Source organism: Schistocerca gregaria, chromosome 2 (assembly GCF_023897955.1).
Source record: "Schistocerca gregaria isolate iqSchGreg1 chromosome 2, iqSchGreg1.2, whole genome shotgun sequence".
Taxonomy (NCBI): Eukaryota; Metazoa; Arthropoda; class Insecta; order Orthoptera; family Acrididae; genus Schistocerca; species Schistocerca gregaria.
The window spans coordinates 995,163,664-995,187,525 of record NC_064921.1 but is presented as its reverse complement, the minus strand read 5'-3'; the positions used below and the strand labels follow the sequence as shown (position 1 = coordinate 995,187,525).

The 23,862-nt window shown below is 43.3% G+C and overlaps 1 protein-coding gene across 3 annotated transcripts in view; it reads left to right on the top strand.

Moving 5' to 3' along the window:
* Positions 1 to 23,862, top strand: part of LOC126335497 (acetylcholinesterase-like) — a 2,358,475-nt gene that overhangs the window by 532,009 nt on the left and 1,802,604 nt on the right. For all 3 annotated transcript variants that reach the window (XM_049998832.1, XM_049998833.1, XM_049998831.1), the window contains exon 2: positions 15,060 to 15,112. The gene's annotated coding sequence lies outside the window, so the exon portion shown is untranslated. The remainder of the gene's footprint in view (positions 1 to 15,059; positions 15,113 to 23,862) is intronic.

Sequence of the window (23,862 nt, the reverse complement as noted above, 5' to 3'; positions counted from 1 at the left end):
TACTCGGATAAGTTTATGACATCTTTGCGATTACTGAAGAGAGCAAAAATCTCTCTTAGCGCCCTGTTATCGTTGCTACACGATGCGTAAACGTATAGGAAGTCTTCCAAGTGTTGTAGATGCAAAGAGAAGCGTGTCTTAATGTACAGCGCCGCAATTTTGAATGTGTGTATTGCGTCCATCAAGTCGTACTCGTTATCACTTAATGTTCACCATAAGAAGTGCTGTCGGAAATACCTCCTCTCCAGGTGTATGTTCTAGCAGAGTGGTTTCCATCTGGTTCGACTGGTCATCTTGTTAGATAGGGATTCACTCCCTTCCCTCAGTTCCAGACAGTTCATCATCTTGGCCAGTTCGTCCGATTCATCTGCCCATCTTTTGTGTTGTGTAATGTTTGGTGCGTCGTTTACACTTTCCGAAAACACTTTCTCTGTGTCGTGGGTGGCTTTCAGCAACAGTATGTCGTGTGAGGTGTTTCGGCTTAATTTGAGCTAGAAGCATGTATGCCCCGATCCAGTCTCCTGGATGGTTCCTCACGTTGTTTGTTACTTATTTCCTTTGCCTTTTCTCTCAAAACCAGTGCTCATTCTTCAGCGCCCTTTCGAGCCAATCTTCACTTGAAGTACTGCCTCTGGGAGAGGTTTTAGCGTTTTCCGCTGACACATTCTTTTCTTGTGGACGGTCCTGCTCTTGGGCAAATGGAGGCTCGTGTAGTTTTCTGGAACTTGTTCCCTTTGAAACACAATAGTCGGCTCTGTGTCTGTTCTGGCTGAGCAACTGCAGCTGATTTTTCACCTTGGGGCTTGGGTCCTTTAGTCACAAGCGAATCGATAATGACCATCATTAATTCATACATACGCGTAGTGCTAACCAGGTGACTTCGGGAGTATGAGGCACACAGCTTTGGCCAGTGGGTGCCGCTTCTTAGGTCAAAGGCAGCGTTGACGTGGTCGGCGGTCTAACAGCTTCGTCGGCCGTTGCATACACTGCGGACGAGGATGGCCTGTGTCGCGCGCGACGTGCTGGTTCTCGGCTGACCACCATATATTACGATGGTATGATAACTGCACCCATAGATATATGAATGCTTCTACTTACGTAAATTAGTCTGTAACTGCCTAATTCCATTGGAAATGGGGAACTTATGAGCACATTTCTGCAAAATTAGTGATTATCTTCCCATATGACGCTATCATGGAATTTATTTTATCTGCAGTGGCATGGCATCTCAAAGATGCGAAACCAGGGTGCGTCACAGAAATGTCAATAACACTGCCGTCATGATGTTTACATTTAAACGTTTCACCATTAGATTCAAAAATTTTCTCACACAATTCGGTGTTTGTAAGCTTCCTTTATACTGTGCTGTTCGTAATAGAAACACGAATACCTGTGATATCTCCGAAAGAGAATTTCACAGTTTTCTCAAACCATGTCTCGATTTCAAACGAATTCAGTCTCTGAACGTTCTGGTCAAATGTACATTTCAATGTACATATGCCCTTCCGCTGATTCATCCTTGCTTCTGATATGAGACCAAGTCTCAAAGAATGCACCTAACTACTGCAACGGGCGCTTTGACTTACCGGTCCGAGCGCAGCAGACCCGCCCGCGCACAACACACTACGGACGTCCGCTCACTACAGTCGCCAAAGGCTGACTTACGCCGACTGAGCTACCCAACCACGACACACAACCCGCACTTACTGCTTTATTCCCGCTGGTACTTTATCCCAGTCATTGTATCAGCATGTGTTGTTGTCTTCAGTCCTGAGTCTGGTTTGATGCTCTCCATGCTACTCTGTTCTGTGCAAGCTTCTTCATCTCCCAGTACCTACTGCAACCCACATCCTTATGAATCTGCTTAGTGTATTCATCTCTTGGTCTCCCTCTACGATTTTTACCCTCCACGCTGCCCTGCAATACTAAATTGGTGATCCCTTGATGCCTCAAAACATGTCCTACCAACCGATCAATTCTTCTGCTTAAGTTGTGCCACAAACTTCTCTTCTCCCCAATCCTGTTCAGTACTTCCTCATTAGTTATGTGCTCTACCCATCTAATCTTCAGCATTATTCTGTAGCACCACATTTCAAAAGCTTCTATTCTCTTCTTGTCCAAACTATTTATCGTCCATGTTTCACTTTTATACATGGCTACACTCCATACAATAACTCTCAGAAAAGACTTCCTGACACTTAAATCTATACTCGATGTTAACAAATTTCCCTCAGCATCGCTCTCACCATCACCCGACTTAATTCGACTACATTACATTATCCTCGTTTTGCTTTTGTTGATGTTCATCTTATTCCTCCTTTCAAGACAATGTCCATTCCAATCAATTGCTCTTCCAAGTCCTTTGCTGTCTCTGACAGAATTACAATGTCATTGGCGAACCTCAAAGTTTTTGTTTCTTCTCCGTGGATTTTAATACCTACGCCGAATTTTTCTTTTGTTTTCTTTACTGCTTGCTCAATATACAGATTGAATAACATCGGGGAGAGGCTACAACCCTGTCTCACTCCCTTCCCAACCACTGCTTCCCTTTCATACCCCTCGACTCTTAAGACTGCCATCTGGGTTCTGTACAAATTGTAAATAGCCTTTCGCTCCCTGTATTTTACCGCTGCCACCTTCAGAATTTGAAAGAGAGTATTCCAGTCAACATTGTCAAACGCTTTCTCTAAGTCCACAAATGCTAGAAACGTAGGTTTGTCTTTCCTTAATCTTTCTTCTAAGATATGTCGTAAGGTCAGTATTGCCTCACGTGTTCCAGTATTTCTACGGAATCCAAACTGATCTTCCCCGAGGTCGGCTTCTATTAGTTTTTCCATTCGTCTGTAAAGAATTAGTGTTAGTATTTTGTAGCTTTTTTTGTTTGGTCATCAGCCTACTGACTGGTTTGATGCGGCCCGCCACGAATTCCTTTCCTGTGCTAACCTCTTCATCTCAGAGTAGCACTTGCAACCTACGTCCTCAATTATTTGCTTGACGTATTCCAATCTCTGTTTACCTCTACAGTTTTTGCCCTCTACAGTTCCCTCTAGTACCATGGGAGTCATTCCCTCATGTCTTAGCAGATGTCCTATCATCCCGTCCCTTCTCCTTATCAGTGTTTTCCACATATTCCTTTCCTCTCCGATTCTGCGTAGAACCTCCTCATTCCTTACCTTATCAGTCCACCTAATTTTCAACATTTGTCCATAGCACCACATCTCAAATGCTTCGATTCTCTTCTGTTCCGGTTTTCCCACAGTCCTTGTTTCACTACCGTACAATACTCTACTCCAGACATACATCCTCAGAAATTTCTTCATCAAATTAAGGCCGGTATTTGATATTAGTAGACTTCTCTTGGCCAGAAATACCTTTTTTGCCAAAGCGAGTCTGCTTTTGATGTCCTCCTTGCTCCGTCCGTCATTGGTTATTTTACTGCCTAGGTAGCAGAATTCCTTAACTTCATTGACTTCGTGACCATCAATCCTGATGTTAAGTTTCTCGCTTTTCTCATTTCTACTACTTCTCATTACCTTTGTCTTTCTCCGATTTACTCTCAAACCATACTGTGTACTCATTAGACTGTTCATTCCGTTCAGCAGATCATTTAATTCTTCTTCACTTTCACTCAGGATAGCAATGTCATCAGCGAATCGTATCATTGATATCCTTTCACCTTGTATTTTAATTCCACTCCTGAACCTTTCTTTTATTTCCATCATTGCTTCCTCGATGTACAGATTGAAGAGTAGGAGCGAAAGGCTACAGCCTCGTCTTACACCCTTCTTAATACGAGCACTTCGTTCTTGATCGTCCACTCTTGTTATTCCCTCTTGGTTGTTGTACATATTGTATATGACCCGTCTCTCCCTATAGCTTACCCCTACTTTTTTCAGTATCTCGAACAGCTTGCACCGTTTTATATTGTCGAACGCTTTTTCCAGGTCGACAAATCCTATGAACGTGTCTTGATTTTTCTTTATCCTTGCTTCCATTATTAGCCGTAACGTCAGAATCGCCTCTCTCGTGCCTTCACTTATCCTAAAGCCAAACTGATCGTCACCTAGCGCATTCTCAATTTTCTTTTCCATTCTTCTGTATATTATTCTTGTAAGCAGCTTCGTTGCATGAGCTGTTAAGCTGATTGTGCGATAATTCTCGCACTTGTCAGCTCTTGCCGTCTTCGGAATTGTGTGGATGATGCTTTTCCGAAAGTCAGATGGTATGTCGCCAGACTCATATATTCTACACACCAACGTGAATAGTCGTTTTATTGCCACTTCCCCTAATGATTTTAGAAATTCTGATGGAATGTTATCTATCCCTTCTGCCGTATTTGACCGTAAGTCCTCCAAAGCTCTTTTAAATTCCGATTCTAGTACTGGATCCCCTATCTCTTCTAAATCGACTCATGTTTCTTCTTCTATCACATCAGACAAATCTTCACCCTCATAGAGGCTTTCAATGTATTCTTTCCACCTACCTGCTCTCTCCTCTGCATTTAACAGTGGATTTCCCGTTGCACTCTTAATGTTACCACCGTTGCTTTTAATGTCACCAAAGGTTGTTTTGACTTTCCTGTATGCTGAGTCTGTCCTTCCATCAATCATATCTTTTTCCATGTCTTCACATTTTTCCTGCAGCCATTTCGTCTTAGCTTCCCTGCACTTCCTATTTATTTCATTCCTCAGCGACTTGTATTTCGGTATTCCTGATTTTCCCGGAACATGTTTGTACTTCCTCCTTTCATCAATCAACTGAAGTATTTCTTCTGTTACCCATGGTTTCTTCGCTGCTACCTTCTTTGTACCTATGTTTACCTTCCCAACTTTTGTGATAGCCCTTTTTAGAGATGTCCATTTCTCTTCAACTGTACTGCCTACTGCGCTATTCCTTATTGCTGTATCTATAGAGTTAGACTACTTCAAACATATCTCGTGATTCCTTAGAACTTCCGTATCCCACTTCTTTGCGTATTGATTCTTCCTGACTAATGTCTTGAACTTCAGCCTACTCTTCATCACTACCATACTGTGTTCTGAGTCTATATCTGCTGCTGGGTACGCCTTACAATCCAATATCTGATTTCGGAATCTCTGTCTGACCATGATGTAATCTAATTGAAATGTTCCCGTATCTCCCGGCCTTTTCCAAGTATACCACCTCCTCTTGTGATTCTTGAACAGGGTATTCGCTATTACTAGCTGAATCTTGTTACAGAACTCAATTAGTCTCTCTCCTGAATGAGATTTTCACTCTGCAGCGGAGTGTGCGCTGATATGAAACTTCCTGGCAGATTAAAACTGTGTGCCCCACCGTGACTCGAACTCGGGACCTTTGCCTTTCGCGGGCAAGTGCTCTACCAACTGAGCTTCCGATGCACGACTTACGCCCAGTACTCACAGCTTTACTTCTGCCAGTACCTCGTCTCCTACCTTCCAAACTTTACAGAAGCGCTCCTGCGAACCTTGCAGGGGGACTATCTTACCTCCGAAATATTTTACCCGAGAGGACGCCATCATCATTTAATCAGCTTATGTTCGCTTATAATAGGTTTGCTAATACGTTCATTACTCCAAATAGGATGTTAGTAGCTTTCAAAATAAATAAGATACAGCACGCTTCATTTTTTGATACTTACGTGTTAGTTCCAGTTTCTCTATGTCTGTATTTGAAACAAAAGTTATTTTTAATATCATATCAGAATAATATAAAGCTGTTCAGACTGAACTGTCGTGAAGCTGACTTTAGAGTGGCGTATCACTCGAGAAACAGTCACACCACAGACGCATCGGACTGCTTGATACTATGTTCTCAGTTTGCTACTTCCTCGCTTCCAATGTTTCTCTTTGCTCAATCCCATAGAAACCAGAAGCGTCTTATGTGTCATGGCTAAAGTTTGCCGCTGAACCACCCCTGCTAAAATCCTAGCGTAACGACTTGTTAACATTCAACCACTTTGAACCTCATTTACTGCGTTTCTCAAATTTTATATTTTCAATGTGATTCATTACAAGTATTCTTCAACTTGAAGAGCTCGTAGGTATACATCAACTCTACGAGATTTTGTTCATGTGGAGAAGTATAAAGTGCGAGCACATTAGAATCTAAGTAATACATGCAGTACGGTATTTGTAATAAGTACGAGGAATTGCTGTTTGTAAGAAGTATGTGCAATATTGCCTAATACCTCAGCAATGAATTGATTTGACGGCATGGCGTGAAAGTACTTTGAATTTGTGATCTACAGCACACACGGTACTGATGTTCTACAGTATTTAATATTTTGCAAATCGGTTTTCGACTGCCACACCAACATCCGGAAACTGACAACGGCGTAACAGCCGAAAACCGCTTAGTAAAATAGAAAATGTTGTACTGTGTTATACCAGCGTCATGGATTTTTTCATTCATAATGTGTAAAATATTCTAACATAACCGACGGCAAGTTCAGTTAATACTAGGAATGCGTCACTCCATTATTACTGCACAGAGGGATTGTAACAGCCATCTCTCTCTTTCAAAACCGCATGACTGATAAAAATTTCCATGCAAATTTCGCACTTTCGACTGCTGGTGGTACTGTTCTATTGTTCTGTTCATTCTGTAACCGAATGGGGGCGAGTGGCTTATTGTTTCGTCTAGGATTGCTAATTGTACCCACTCACCTCATAAATCCAATCGTCATTCGCTTCTTCCCTTGCAGTCTAGGAGAAGCAGCTTGAGTATTGCTGTAATAAGTGATAACTAACAAGGAAAATGAAAGTCTACCAATTACCGAAATTTAAGCTTAAGCCTAGTATAATCCAATGATGTATTTTTTAACACTTGAACTACACAGGGCCAAACTGTTACACGTTTCGCAAGGTAACAAGTATGTTGATACAGTGATACATACAGTAACACTACACCACAATACATCATCTCACACTGCAATCCAGATGCGGTGTCCGTGGCAATATGGGTAATCCCAGTTTCATTTACCGGCGCGGATGAGATGCTCGCGGGCATCTAATCATGTTCTCGCGATTGTTCTCGTGGTTTTTGACTTGGCGAACAGCAGATTACGTCTCGTGAGGTACACGAGTGATAACACAGCATCAAACACCTTTCTAGACACAAAATGTACTTGTTCTCTTAGCCTCATTCCTTAACATCTTCACACCAAGCACACGGTTAAACACCTCGGCGTGACTTCCCCGCTTGTTCTGGCGCGAAAAAACAAAGAAGCGGCCATAGCGCTGTCATCATAATCGATATCAGCGTTACTCGATACATGCTTACTCTTCTCTGTATCACTTCCTTTTCGTCCACAGAACAAATGCATACTCCATTCAGTTGCAACATTGACTCTTCTAGACAGGCTGTTCTTTTTTGGGATCAGGTAACAACACTAATTAACACAACCGTGTACTTGAAAGAATAAACGCCCGTTTTATACATAAGAGTTAGAATATTGCGATTATCAGTGGCGTGACAGCCTTTGTATTGTAAAATCCGTCTCGAGTCACATAAATTTCATTGCTCTTCGGTGATAAGACGAAGCTATTGAGGAAATTTATACGCAGAAGCTGGCAATTAGAAGTGAAACCATTAACGCAGCAGTGAACATTTTCTAATTAATAAGTTGCTCCATCAGTCTCCGGATCCCTTCCGGCTTCTCTCCAGCTAATTACTGTATTCTTTTTTTTTTCTTTACTTCTCCTTCCTCTGCAGCTAATTACTTAGCTTTCTTTTTATCGCGGTTTTGCTGGAACCCGATAATGTAATCCATTATGGAGCAGTGTTTACACGGAGAATGGGAACCGCCTCTGAGCCTTGGCTTAACCTTAATGGCGAGAGAAACAGGATCCCAGTCCTGAGAGATATTGGTTCAGCGGAAGCAAAGGTCACTTCGCTGCCGAGCTTTCCACAGAATGTGCCACTCTGAGTGGCAAACTACTTCTCGTTTGCACAGGTTTTCATTGAATGTGAGATGATACGACACAGAATGTGACACTATAACGCAGCATCACTACGGAAATATTTAAGGATTATTACTTCTAGAAAACGTTTTTGATTTCTTTGTTAAGTATGATCATAGGCACTATTGTGCCAACATTATAAACTAACAATGAGAAATACATTTGTTGCAAAAGAAATGCTAACTGAAATTGTTAAAGACAGTTTTTAAAATTTGTAAAGTAGACACACTTGTTAAGTCCAAGACTTTTCTATTGCACTGAGACATTCAGACTGTCCTAGGAGTTGAACGAAAGCCTTTGAAATGTGGACGGTGTTTGACTGCGGCGGGCCGTAAGAGAGGATAGAAGTGGTATAGCTGGGAGAAAGTCAGGACTGAAGTGAAAGTAGCTGTGGCGCATCGACTGGTCATCTCATGTAATTGCAGGAGGCCCTGCGAACTACAGCGGCCTCAGTTCCAGTACAGGACTCGTGGCTGCCGTATCGCGGTCGCGAAGTGGGGCTGAGGCAGTTTCAGATAAGTTTTTACAGTCTGACGATAATTTATGGATTTGCACTTTTAGCTTGACGATTTCCACTATTGACAAACGGTAGCTACTGTTATTCTGAAGAAGGTTGGGGTATCCCGACTGAAACCTAGGTAAATCTAGGTAAACTTTGCAACGGAGGCTGTTGTTTTTTAAAATTAAAGTTTATACAGTTGCTGAAAGTGCCGCGAAATGTTGAAAATGTTAGTCCATTGGTTACTTATAACGAATCTTCAAGTCCACTACGTGGAACACTTGCAACTGGATCCAACATATTATAATTTGGAAATAATTAACATTTTTGCTTCCAAGATGCTACTTCGAGCCTGCAGCATCCAAAAAGTGTAGGATCGGACACCTTCAAACGTTTGGCTCTGCAAACGGCTTATCAGTCTGAAGTATGATAATTTTAAATGTAATAGACGAAATGAGAAAATATATACGTCCGTCAAATGAAGCAGGTGAAAGAGAGTACAGACATAATAATGCAGTCCGGCGGTGTTAACATTCAATAAAACGTTCCTTGGTTTCAACTCGCGTCAAGTTTTTAAAATTACACGAGCTTTCGACCGAGCACTCCTTGGCCATTGCCAAGTTGTATGATTACGAGTGGGTTGCTGGTACGCCTCTTCTATACACTAGACGCTGGCTGTGGCGTTATTGGTGCCTACGGCATCGCCATATATAGGAATATGTTGAATCGACGTTCGATGCGCCCGCTTCAACGGCGTGATCGCTGTGCTGCAGTCCACCGTCTCTATTTATGGTGTTATCGGTGATTTTTATTTCAATGACTTCTTTAGTTACACAATAGCACAAGCCGTTACTGCGAGCCATGATGGATGTTTCCTCAAATTATACCCAGTCTCCGTTATCTAAAGAATACTCAGCTAAAGCAGATTTCTCGGGGTAATGCATGCTCCTTGCTGCATTGTTCGATAGTGCGTACTGTTTGTCCAATGTAAGAATGACCACACTCGCAAGGTATGTTATGGAACCTAGGTGTTCTGATACCTGCTAGGTTTTTAACTGACTGATCTCTGCCGGAGGACTTAAGGTCGATTTGATCATCTGTCGCTGCAGCAGGCTGCTTATCTTGCCCGAGACGGAGCCACAGAACGACAAGACGGCAAGTTCCTTATCCTGTTCCTAGTCGGTGGTCTTGTTGTTAGTCTTGCTGGAAGTCACTTCGTTTGTTTAATAAGCGTTAGAGCTGTTGTTCCTGAAGACCTTGCGTAGGTGGCTCATCTAATGAGGCAGGTCACCAGCGTCTGATATGTGTAGCTCCGTGTTGGGCGAGAATACAGACGTCTAAAAACGGTATATGAAAACTGGCAAAGCAGAAATGGTTAGCGGACAACTGGAGGCTAAAGACACATGCATATCTGGAGGAAAGATACACGCAGAACTCAGGAAAACAATGAGAAGTAAGTCTTGCAGTGACACTTTACTACTTCGAAGCTGTGTCGATGACTCAATTGACTTTCTTCTCCATAGACCACGGCTCCTAAAATGCTATTTAAAAACAGTGACTTAGGAAATGGCTTTCGAGAATACTACTACAGAGCTACAATACAGTCTTGATGAAATACGTACCACCTAATTTATTAACTGAAACCAAAATAACGAAAGTGCTTTTTCACAGTCAACCTTAAATGAGAGCAAGTCTGAACTTATTAATCACATTAACAGTTGGGTAAACTGATTATAGATCTTTGAGCCCCCTAATATTTACAAAAGAATGCAATGTTTCCATGTTTCCGCGGTTAAAATGTCGGGCTAGTCAGAATAAAACTTTAGTTTCTTTTATTTATTGAAATGTAGCACTGGCGTCTAGACATGTTCACAATCCCAGTGTCAGCGTTAGACTGGGTACAAACGTTTTCCTAGGCAAAGTTAAACTTTAACATCACTCTCAATTAAATGAAATAACCACTCATAGTGTGCACATGCTGCCTCTATGTAGGCTATTTTGTGACAAAATTGTTAAGACTATCATGACCACATTGTGACAAACAGCCTGTTGGTTTCTGTCTCGCGTTCCTCAGTCGACATTTGTTTGATGATTTTCCTGATATTTCGCCAGCACTAGTGGCTGGCGTTCTCAAAGCTTCACCCTCCATTGCTGGTGGTAACTGGAGTCGAGACTGTTGTGTTGGCAGGAGAGCCAACACCGTGTTACTAGAGGAGGCCGAAATGCATGCGTTTTAGCTCACGCGGGCTAGCGTGAGGGGGTAAGGACTATACTGACGTGAGGTCTGGAACATGACGAGGAATTAGAATTCAGAAAGCGAACATAATTAGTTTATACTTAACTTTAATCCATTAATGATGAACGTCACTCTTGACGGTACGTGATTCGCAATATTATCTGTTCAGAATACATTCTTGAGATATGGCTTCTAGTAACTGAATTTGGCGCCTTGCTAGGTCGTAGCAAATGACGTATCCGAAGGCTATGCTAAACTGTCGTCTCTGCAAATGAGAGTGTAAAAGTCAGTGAACCATCGCTAGCAAAGTCGGCTGTACAACTGGGGCGAGTGCTAGGTAGTCTCTCTAGACTAGACCTGCCGTGTGGCGGCGCTCGGTCTGCAATCACTGATAGCAGCGACACGGGGGTCCGACATATACTAACGGGCGGCGGCCGATTTAAAGGCTACCACCTAGCAAGTGTGGTGTCTGGCGGTGACACCACAGAGCCCGCGACCTCATATTATATTTACCTGAGGCGCCAACGTCCAATGGTCCTTCGAACCACTCACGTGAACTGCGAGATGTGTGACACTTTGCATTGCCCTGATGTAGGGGTAGATATGGTCCCAAAGGACAGATTCATACTTGCGTTGATACATTGTGCGTTCCAGAATAATGACATCACCCAGGGCATGGGACTAAAATTTCCTCTGACCATTAAACTCCCTGCTCTGGTCTGGACCTTCCGACGATTTCTGGAGGATGTCTGCTTTCAGACATTTCACGTCCGATGGTGCATAAAACGTGGTTCATTTGAAAAGGCAACCTTTCGCCTGACGGACGACGTCCAGTTGCGGCACTGGCGATCAAATTCCAGGCTTTGTCGCCGATGAACAGGAGTCAGCACAGGTGCATGGACCACGCACCTGCTGCGGGGGCTCTTATGCAACAACGTCCGCTTAATAGTCGTTGAGGAGAAACAGTATGTGGCCCCCTGTTTCATTTGGGCAGTTAGTTGCTCAGAAGTTGCACTTCCATTCACCCGCACCCATGTCTGATGTTGTTCAGTCCTGTGGTGCACAACAGTTGCCTCACCACCTGTTCTGTGTAGTGCCATTTTGCCACGCAGGGTATACATTAACCACGGAAGCATGCGAACAGTTCACAAAACTTAGTAGTCTTTGAATTGCGTCCTCCCTTGACCTAAAATTTAGGACGCCAGATAAATCTATCCTTTTCCGCACTGCGACAACGGCTGACTGTTCCTCCGTAACGCTTTATAATATTCTGCATTGCTAGTGATGCCATCTGCTATCTGTGAGTGGTTACTGCTCTATGGCGTCCAATATAGGCGGTGGTCACGTTAATGTTACAGGTCTGTGTAAAACTACACTACTGGTCATTAAAATTGCTACACCACGAAGATGACGGGCTACAGAAGCAAAATTTAACAGACAGGAAGGAGATGCTGTGATATGCAAATGATTAGATTTTCACACCATTCACACATGTTTGGCGCTGGTGGCGACATCTACAACTTGCTGACATGAGGAAAGTTTCCAACAGATTTCTCATACACAAACAGGAGTTGACCGGCATTGCCAACTTTGATAAAGGTCGGATTGTAGCCTATTGCGATTTCGGATTATCGTATCGTGACATAGCTGCTCGCGATGGTCGAGTTCCAGTGACTGTTAGCAGAATATGGAATCGTTGGGTTCAGGGGTGTAATACGGAACGCCGTGCTGGACTCCAACGGCATCGTATCACTAACAGTCGAGATGACAGGTATTTTATTCGCATGGCTGTAACGGATCGTGCAGCCACGTCTCGATTCCTGAGTCAACAGATGGTGACGTTTGCAAGACAACAACCATATGCACGAACAGTTCGACGACGTTTGCAGTAGCATGGGCTATCAGCTCGGTTACCATGGCTGCGGTTACCCTTCACGGTGCATCACAGACAGGAGCGCCTGCGATGGTGTGCTCAACGACGAACCTGGGTGCGCGAATGGCAAAACGTAATTTTTTCGAATGAATCCAGGTTCTGTTTACAGCATTATGATGGTCGCATCCGTGTTTGGCGACATCGCGCATTGGAAGTGTGTATTCGTCAACGCCATACTGGCGTATCACCCGGCTTGATGGTATTGGGTACCATTCGTTACACGTCTCTATCACCTCTAGTTCGCATTGACGGCACTTTGAACAGTGGACGTTACATTTTAGGTGTGTTACGACCCGTGGCTCTACTCTTCATTCGATCCCTGCGAAGCCCTACATTTCAGTAGCATAATGCACGACTGCGTGTTGCAGGTCCTGTACGGGCCTTTCGGGGTACAGAAAATGTTCGAATGCTGCCCTGGCCAGCACATTCTCCAGATCTCTCACCAACTGAAAGCGTCTGGCCAATTGTGGCCCAGCAACTTGCTGGCCACAATACGCCAGTCACTACTCTTGATGAACTGTGGTATCGTGTTGAAGCTGCGTGAGCAGCTGTGCCTGTACATGCCATCTTAGCTCTGTTTGACTCAATGCCCAGGCGTATCAAGCCCGTTATTACGGCCAGAGGTGGTTGTTCTGGGTACTGATTTCTGAGGATCTATTCACCCAAATTGCGTGAAAATGCAATCACATGTCAGTTCTAGTATAATATATTTGTCCAATGAATACCCGTTTATCATCTGCATTTCTTCTTGGTGTAGCAATTTTATTGGTTAGTAGTGTACATTATTTCTGCCCTTTGACAGTTCATACTGGTTTAATCAAATGAAATTATTAACTGAAGTTTGAACAGCGATGATAATTATTGAATTTAAAAGTTAGCACCTAAACGAGCTTTTGAAACCGCTGTATCTGACAAATCATAGTAATTTTTTCTTCTTATGTACGGGTAACCATATTAATTTTCTGTGGTTTACTTGCTTTCTACATTGATGTCTTGATTGTCTTACTAGAGCGCTGCCATGGTATTTCGCTGTTGTTCTGCTAGCTAGTAAATAAATAATATAGACACGGACTTTTAAGTATCTGGGAATGTTTGTGTATCAAAATTAGTAGCAGGGACTGCTACAAAGAGGTCACGCTTGAAACATCCTGGCAGATTAAAACTGTGTGCCGTACCGAGACTCGAAATCGGGACCTTTGCCTTTAGCGGGCAAGTGCTCCAGCACACAGTTTTAATCTGCCAGGAAGTTTCATATCAGCGCACACTCCGCTGCAGAGTGAAAAATCTCATTCAGGCCTCACGGTTGGTCGTTATTATGGGACTACGCACAACTGAGATCCACTCAGTTTTCACCTTTGTTTTTCATTACTTTTCACACTTCCAAAATTTTGACTATAACCTTTTAAGTCAGAAATTTTTTGATCCCCCCGAATACGCTAATTTACTGTTTTGAAAGTAATGACTGGCCACAACGATATGTGTGAAACTAATTGTTACGTAAACTTAAGGCTGATTACAACCAATTGGTTTCAGAAATAAATAGTCCGTTTTAGGACTGGCTACCGAATTATTGCACCGCATAATTAGATTCTTACTCACAATCTTTATTAATATGGTGTATTCGATTATCATATCATTGATTAGGTGTGTACCTTTTCGTATTGTTTCAATAAATCTTCTTCGGAATCGACGGCTTTCCGACAAATAAGACGCACGTAATCACGGTAGATTGTAGATTGTGCGGAACGAAATGTGAGGTCACAAGTGCTGCAGTTATATATTACGAAATATTCTGTACTTGTGTCATACATACACGTGTCCCTACCTCTACTATCAAGTGTTGTTTGAACTTGATATGTAGTCTGGAACGAAAACGTTTGACCTAAGAGATATACTACAGCATCCAACACAGCTTAATGATTTGCTGCAGTACAGTATCACCTCCCCAGGTATGTTTCGGCAGCTAATTAAAGACGATTAGCTGCATAAAACATATACTGAGATACAGTTTGATCACATTATTTTGCGTCTAAGAGGGAGATGAAGTGGTCGTTTTATGCTGACAGGCTAAAAAATATCATAAGTATGATTGCGGGTATCTCTTACTACCTGTAGTGCAATCCGGAAAGCAATTGAACAATGTTAATTTTAAGAAAAACTATTCTCTTCGACTGAAAACTAACAACTACTTGTAAGTGTAAATGACATGTGTACACTGAATTTTTCTGTGTTACGCAACTGACCGACTTTAATGAAAAGATTGTTTTCCATAAAACTTACTTATTTCGCATTTTATTGACAGACGAGATTTTAAGTTGGTTGGACGACAGGGATTAAGTATTTTTCAGATCCTGCACAATAGGCAATCTTTTCATTAGTATTGCACAGCAGATGAACTTATTTGGCTTCCCTTTTCTTCTGTTACAGGCCGCCAGCGTTGGTCATCTCGACACTGCTGACAAGGATTCTTGAACCGTAAGGTAAGTCACACTAAACTCTCAATGTACGACAGAAAAAAAATCACTGTTAGAGACATACAGTAACGGAAACTGTGTATGATTTGTGTAAACGTTTGAGGGCTCTAAACAGTAAGATTGGCAGTGTCTGTCTTTATTATGTTCATAAGCGTATTTTACAGTTGATGTTACTCTTATGTGCCGCATAGTTTGAGATGTATGAACTGTGAAATATCCGTACCAAAATTACTTCTAACACAACATCATTGACTACGCAGCTATGTAGGAATTTTGTGAGCCGTGTCACTTCTGAGTTTACGAATGAGAGAAAAAAAAAATATGTACAATACCGTGCTCTCGTTTCTCTGTTCAACCAACTTAGTTCGGTATATTTTTCCACGATATATTACATGATGGCGGCCTTACATGTGTCTCATTATTATAGACGCATTAGTTACGAAACGTAATATAATAATAATTGAAACCGAACAGACGCAACTGTTATGCATGACCTATTACACGAGATTGCTGAAGAGACTGGGCTTCAAATATCTTACGAAAAAACCGAATATATAGAACACATACACAATAGAGAAAAATTTATGAAGGAAAACAATGGAAAAATTAAGAGTTGATCAAGTTAGATACCTTGTGGAATGGATCCAAGCGAACGGACTGGATAACACAACAATTAGGGAAAGAGTTTGAATTTGATACAAGTTAACACAACAGTACAACACTAAGAAATCGCTATCCATCCAAGCAAAGGTCAGATGTTATAATTCAGTTATTAGGGCACACGTAACGTAAGGATCAGAGTGCCTAACATTGAATAAGAAAGGCGAACTAAGAGAACTAGAAAAAAAGAGAGAGAAAATACTCAGGAAAATTCTAGTTCCTGAGAAAAACGATGAAAATATATGGAATAAAAGCAAAATGACAAGTTATTTAAAAATACAGGAAAAGTCACAGATACAATAAGAAGAGGTGGGTGAAATTGTGTGGACATTTAAAAAGAATTAATTACAAAGAAAATTTGTAATTACATTAATAAACTGAGGAAAATTGTAGGGTGGATACAAGCAGTGAAGAAAGTTGCAATCAAAATAAGTGTTTCGGAAGAAATAATACGTAACAGGATTCGCTTTAGGCTACTGATAGACGACGCAATGTATGAAGAAGATAAGGCAAAACTTCGACCAAAGAGAGAGCACAGATGATCAGAGACGAGCGGTTGCAGAGAAAATGAAGAGGTACTGGGAAGAAAGGAAGAAAAAGAAACACCAAAAGTGTTAAGTTGTATGCGATCCATAGATGGACAAATTCATAAGTAAAAAAATCATAACATAATGTTTCGACGAATCATCATCATCGTTATTTGCGTCACTTGACATCCACTACCGGATAAACGTATCCTCTACGATTTTCCATTGTTTCAGCGATATGTAGTCAAGTTTCTCCTTCACATTGTCTGACGTCACTTGCACACCTCCCATGAAGTCCTCGCCCTTGGTTTTTCGATTCTCTGGGAATACAGTGAAACTCTGCCATACACTTACCTGTCCACACTTCCCACAAACCACCATTGGCTCTGAGCACTATGGGACTTAACTTCTGAGGTCATCAGTCCCCTAGAATTTAGAACTACATCTACATCTACATCCATATTCCGCAAGCCACCTGACGGTGTGTGGCGGCGAGTACCTTCAGTACCTCTATTGGCTCTCCCTTCTATTCCAGTCTCGTATTGTTGGTGGAAAAAAGGATTGTCGGCATGCTTGTGTGTGGGCTCTAATCTCTCTGATTTTATTCTCATGGTCTCTTTGCGAGATATACGTAGGAGGGAGCAATATACTGCTTGACTCCTCGGTGAAGGTGTGTTCTCGAAACTTCAACAAAAGCTATTCCACTCTGTTTATTGATGAATTTTTTGTTTTCCTGTCTCCACTAGTAACTTCCAATGACAGTATTCCCATCGCTTAGACCATTAATTTTTGAACACGCCGGTTACACCTCAGACACCACCTCCTGTGAATCCTGCCTCACCCGTAAATAAAATCTCAGATGTGAACAGTCGATCTGCGGCACACTTATCCACCAGCTATTGACAGAACCGCCGTCTGTCTTGATGATCGTGAGGCCTTAGTGCATGAACACGCTGTCGATGATGCGGGTACAACATCCCCCAGAAAATAGGGTGAGTCACGCCTGCCCACACGACAGCAGCAACACCTGTTGTGCACTCGAGGAAGGCACAGTGTCATGTTCTTATAATAACAGTGAGTAATCTGTATATCACTGTGTTCATCACGACGCCCTTTTGTATATGTTTGAAATTTAGATTAGAGTGTAATGTCTGGAAGACCTACCACAAATGAAATATTTCAACTTCATCAATCACTACAATCTTTATATTAATAGTGTCCGCCTCCGCAGCTGAGAGGTCAGTGCAGGCGACTGGATGGCTGTCATGCGGAAGACAAGGGTTCGAACCCATTAATTGTCAAGTATTTTTCCTTAGTGACAGGAGTGGTGCAGGGTGCCCTCAGTCTCGTGATGCCATCTGAGGATCTACTTGAACGAACAGCAGCGGAAAGTCGGCAAAACGGTCGGGAGAGAGTTCAATTGATCGCATGCCCCTTCTTACAGCATCGGCACGACGCTGCAAGGCAGAGGATGGCACGGTGACCGGTAGACATCCCTAGGGGCCTTTATGGCCTGGAAAGGAGCTGCTCCTTACCTAAACAGAGTGATTTATTATTCAGGTATATATTCAAGTATCTCGTAAACATGTTTCTTTTTATGCTATTTCCTTCTAGTTAACTATAAGTTTTCTCTAAACAGGTTGTTACAAAAAGGTATGGCCAAACTTTCAGGAAACATTCCTCACACACAAAGAAAGAAAATATGTTATGTGGACATGTGTCCGGAAACGCTTACTTTCCATGTTAGAGCTCATTTTATTACTTCTCTTCAGATCACATTAATCATGGAATGGAAACACACAGCAACAGAACGTACCAGGGTGACTTCAAACACTTTGTTACAGGAAATGTTCAAAATGTCCTGCGTTAGCGAGGATACATGCATCCACCCTCCGTCGCATCGAATCCCTGATGCGCTGATGCAGCCCTGGAGAGTGGCGTATTGTATCACACCCGTCCACAATAGGAGTACGAAGAGTCTCTACATTTGGTACCGGGGATGCGTAGACAAGAGCTTTCAAATGCCCCCATAAATGAAAGTCAAGAGGGTTAAGGTCAGGAGAGCGTGGAGGCCATGGAATTGGTCCGCCACTACCAATCCACCGGTCACCGAATCTGTTGTTGAGAAGAGTACGAACACTTCGACTGAAATGCGCAGGAGCTCCTTCGATCATGAACCACATGTTGAGTCCGACTTGTAAAGGCGCATGTTCTAGCAGCACAGGTAGAGTATCCCGTATGAAATCATGATAACGTGCTCCATTGAGCGTAGGAGGAAAAACATACTGACGAAACTAAAATGAGCTCTAACATGGAAATTAAGCGTTTCCGGACACATGTCCACATTCATCTTTCCGTTTTTTGTATGTGAAGAATGTTTCCTGAAAGTTTCGCCGTACCTTTTTGAAAAACCCTGTACATTCGATTTCAGTATAATATAGAGGGTTTTATTTTCCGCGGCGGTGAGTCTATTTCTAGTTCACCAATTGCTCATGGATTGTTGTACTGCTGATGTATTCGCTTCAAGCTGCTCTCTCGAGTTGGCAGCTATCACAAGAAAGAAGTGGCCACCATAGGTAAGTGCTCTATCTATGAGATCGCGCCCCCCCCCCCCCCCCCCTCTCCCCAGTGATGTTATCAGTTGCTCACTGGCAATATTTCAGAAGACAAGTATGCAAACAGTCCCCTGTGGACACCCCTCAGTGCTATTTTTTATTACCTTTCCATTCCCCGCTGACCAGTCGGCGACTCTATTGCTGCTATAGTCAAGGAGACGCCGGGAGCTGAAAGTCTCGCAGATGTGCAAACACTGCGAACCGCCATAAGTTGTTGAATGCCCCTCATACCTCTATTAGTAACGCTATTAAGTTTTCCTTTTTTGTTCGCTTTACTAATTGAACAGTCTGCTTAAATGCATCATCCGCCGATTTTCCGGATGTAAATCCTAGCTAATGTGACCTAAGTCCTATGCACCTGAAGGTGATCGCAAAGGAATGGCTCGTTGTCCTTACCTAGTGAATTAAGAAGGCAAATCTGTCGATAATATCTGAGTTCTGATGGAAATTTGTCCACAGATTTTTAAAAACAACTGCTTTCGCCACTTTCGAAGCTGCAGACATCTACATCTACATCTACATCTACATCCATACTCCGCAAGCCACCTGACGGTGTGTGGCGGAGGGTACCCTGAGTACCTCTATCGGTTCTCTCTTCTATTCCAGTCTCGTATTGTACGTGGAAGGAAGGATTGTCGGTATGCTTCTGTGTGGGCTCTAATCTCTCTGATTTTATCCTCATGGTCTCTTCGCGAGATATACGTAGGAGGGAGCAATATACTGCTTGACTCATCGGTGAAGGTATGTTCTCGAAACTTTAACAAAAGCCCGTACCGAGCTACTGAGCGTCTCTCCTGCAGAGTCTTCCACTGGAGTTTATCTATCATCTCCGTAACGCTTTCGCAATTACTAAATGATCCTGTAACCAAGCGCGCTGCTCTCCGTTGGATCTTCTCTATCTCTTCTATCAACCCTACCTGGTGCGGATCCCACACTGCTGAGCAGTATTCAAGCATTGGGCGAACAAGCGTACTGTAACCTACTTCCTTTGTTGTCGGATTGCATTTCCTTAAGATTCTTCCAATGAATCTCAGTCTGGCATCTGCTTTACCGACGATCATCTTTATATGATCATTCCATTTTAAATCACTCCTAATGAGTACTCCCAGATAATTTATGGAATTAACTACTTCCAGTTGCTGACCTGCTATTTTGTAGCTAAATGATAAGGGACCTATCTTTCTATGTATTCGCATCACATTACACTTGTCTACATTGAGATTCAATTGCCATTCCGTGCACCATGCGTCAATTCGCTGCAGATCCTCCTGCATTTCAGTACAATTTTCCATTGTTGCAACCTCTCGATACACCACAGCATCATCTGCAAAAACCCTCAGTGAACTTCCGATGTCATCCACCAGGTCATTTATGTATATTGTGAATAGCAACGGTCCTATGACACTCCCCTGCGGCACACCTGAAATCACTCTTACTTCGGAAGACTTCTCTCCATTGAGAATGACATGCTGCGTTCTGTTATCTAGGAACTCCTCAATCCAATCACACAATTGATCTGATAGTCCGTATGCTCTTACTTTGTTCATTAAACGACTGTGGGGAACTGTGTCAAACGCCTTACGGAAGTCAAGAAACACGGCATCTACCTGTGAACCCGTGTCTAAGGCCCTCTGAGTCTCGTGGACGAATAGCGAGAGCTGGGTTTCACACGACCGTCTTTTTCGAAACCCATGCTGATTCCTACAGAGTAGATTTCTAGTCTCCAGAAAAGACATTATACTCGAACATAATACGTGTTCCAAAATTCTACAACTGATCGACGTTAGAGATATAGGTCTATAGTTCTGCACATCTGTTTGACGTCCCTTCTTGAAAACGGGGATGACCTGTGCCCTTTTCCAATCCTTTGGAACGCTTCGCTCTTCTAGAGACCTACGGTACACCGCTGCAAGAAGGGGGGCAAGTTCCTTCGCGTACTCTGTGTAAAATCGAACTGGTATTCCATCAGGACCAGCGGCCTTTCCTCTTTTGAGCGATTTTAATTGTTTCTCTATCCCTCTGTCGCCTATTTCGATATCTACCATTTTGTCAACTGTGCGACAATCTAGAGAAGGAACTACAGTGCAGTCTGCCTCTGTGAAACAGCTTTGGAAGAAGACATTTAGTAATTCGGCCTTTAGTCTGTCATCCTCTGTTTCAGTACCATTTTGGTCACAGAGTGTCTGGACATTTTGTTTTGATCCACCTACCGCTTTGACATAGGACCAAAATTTCTTAGGATTTTCTGCCAAGTCAGTACATAGAACTTTACTTTCGAATTCATTGAAAGCCTCTCGCATAGCCCTCCTCACACTGCATTTCGCTTCGCGTAATTTTTGTTTGTCTGCAAGGCTTTGGCTATGTTTATGTTTGCTGTGAAGTTCCCTTTGCTTCCGCAGCAGTTTTCTAACTCGGTTGTTGTACCACGGTGGCTCTTTCCCATCTCTTACGATCCTGCTTGGCACATACTCATCTAACGCATATTGTACCATGGTTTTGAACTTGGTACACTGATCGTCAACACTGTCTGTACTTGAGACAAAACTTTTGTGATGAGCCACCAAGTACTCTGAAATCTGCTTTTTGTCACTTTTGCTAAACAGAAAAATCTTCCTACCTTTTTCAATATTTCTATTTACGGCTGAAATCATCGATGCAGTAACCGCTTTATGATCGCTGATTCCCTGTTCTGCATTAACTGATTCAAATAGTTCGGGTCTGTTTGTCACCAGAAGGTCTAATACGTTATCGCCACGAGTCGGTTTTCTGTTTAACTGCTCAAGGTAGTTTTCAGATAAAGCACTTAAAAATATTTCACTAGATTCTTTGTCCCTGCCACCCGTTATGAACGTCTGAGTCTCCCAGTCTATATCCGGCAAATTAAAATCTCCACCAAGAACTATAACATGGTGGGGAAATCTACTCGAAATATTTTCCAAATTATTCTTCAGGTGCTGAGCCACAACAGCTGCTGAGCCCGGGGGCCTATAGAGACATCCAATTACCATGTCTGAGCCTGCTTTAACAGTGACCTTCACCCAAATCATTTCACAATTCGAATCTCCGTCAATTTCCTTCGATACTATTGCACTTCTTATCGCTATAAACACGCCTCCCCCTTCACTGTCCAGCCTATCTCTGCGGTATACATTCCAATCCGAGTTTAGGATTTCATTACTGTTTACGTCTGGTTTCAGCCAACTTTCTGTTCCTAGTACTATATGGGCGTTGTGACCGTTTATTAATGAGAGCAGTTCTGGGACCTTTCTATAGACGCTCCTGCAGTTTACTATAAGCACATTAATATTGTTATTCCTTGTTGCATTTTGCCTACTGCCTTGCCGCGTCTCAGGAGGCGTCTTGTCGGGCCTAGGGAGGGAATTCTCTAACCTAAAAAAAACCCCATGTGCACTCCACACGTACTCCGCTACCCTCGTAGCCGCTTCCGGCGTGTAGTGCACGCCTGACCTATTCAGGGGGACCCTACATTTCTCCACCCGATAGCGGAGGTCGAGAAATTTGCACCCCAGCTCTCCGCAGAATCGTCTGAGCATCTGGTTTAAGCCTTCCACTCGGCTCCAAACCAGAGGACCGCGATCGGTTCTGGGAACGATACTACAAATAGTTAGCTCTGATTCCACCCCGCGAGCGAGGCTTTCCGCCTTCACCAACTCCGCCAGCCGCCTGTACGAACTGAGGATGACCTCTGAACCCAGACGGCAGGAGTCATTGGTGCCGACATGAGCAACAATTTGCAGTCGGGTGCACCCAGTGCTCTCTATCGCCGCCGGTAGGGCCTCCTCCACATCTCGGATGAGACCCCCCGGCAAGCAGACAGAGTGAACACTGGCCTTCTTCCCCGACCTTTCCGCTATTTCCCTAAGGGGCTCCATCACCCGCCTAACGATGGAGCTCCCAATAACTAATAAACCCCTCCCCCCATGTGCCTGCTCGGACCTTGCTGAAGGAGCAGCCACATGTCCACTCACAGGCAGAGCGGGCGATGCCACACGATCAGCCTCCACATTGACCCTCCGCCTCGTGCGCCGCGAACGCCGCTGAACCCGCCACTCCCCTTGGGGAGAGGGTGGCCCAACCGCGCCCGGTACCCGCGAAGATGTCTCGACAGCAGGGACAGTGGGTGAAGCATGTAACACCTGGGGTGTACCTTGCGACGCACCAGACTCCCCACTGCCGCTACACTCCGAGGCAGCAGCCTGAAGACGGCTGACCGCGGCCATCAACACGCTCAGCTGTTCGCGAAGAGTGGCCAGCTCCTCCTGCGTCCGTACACAGCAGCCACACATCCTATCCATCCTAAGAAGTCAATTTACTATAGAGTGTTAATAAACTTTTAAATAGACTGCTAATTCACTAAAGGCGGTTGATTATTGACTAAAGTGTGATTGCTAACCACTCCTTGTAGAAAACAAGGAAAATAGCACTACCTGTCTCTGGACTGTATTCAAAACAAACACTAGCACTACTAGCACTATGGCTGACTAAAGGGACTCTCTGACTGTATTCAAAACAAGCACGAGATCTATGGAACACTTAATAGCACTCGACTATTAAAGCTTCCTAAAGGCAAAAACACGCAGAAGAAGAAGTGACAAGTAAGAAAAATACAGTTAATACTTAAATTAAGGTAGCTCGCTGCACAGCAGACGTGAAGCAGACGGCGGTTAGGGCGACACTGACACTGACACTGACACTGACACGTGTCTTGACAGGAAGGTCTCCGTAAGACGAATCGACTTTCTAAGCTGCAGACCCCGGTCTCAAACGGAAGGCATGTTTAAGAAGTTCCGTCAGGCATGGGGTGATTTGCGATATGACCTGCCTGCTGTATCACCTGTGAATGAACTCCATCAAGACCGGGAGCCTTATTCGTCTTAAGGTTCTTAATAGAAGAGACAGACGAAGGTGTTCCTTTCGCATATGCCTCAAGATG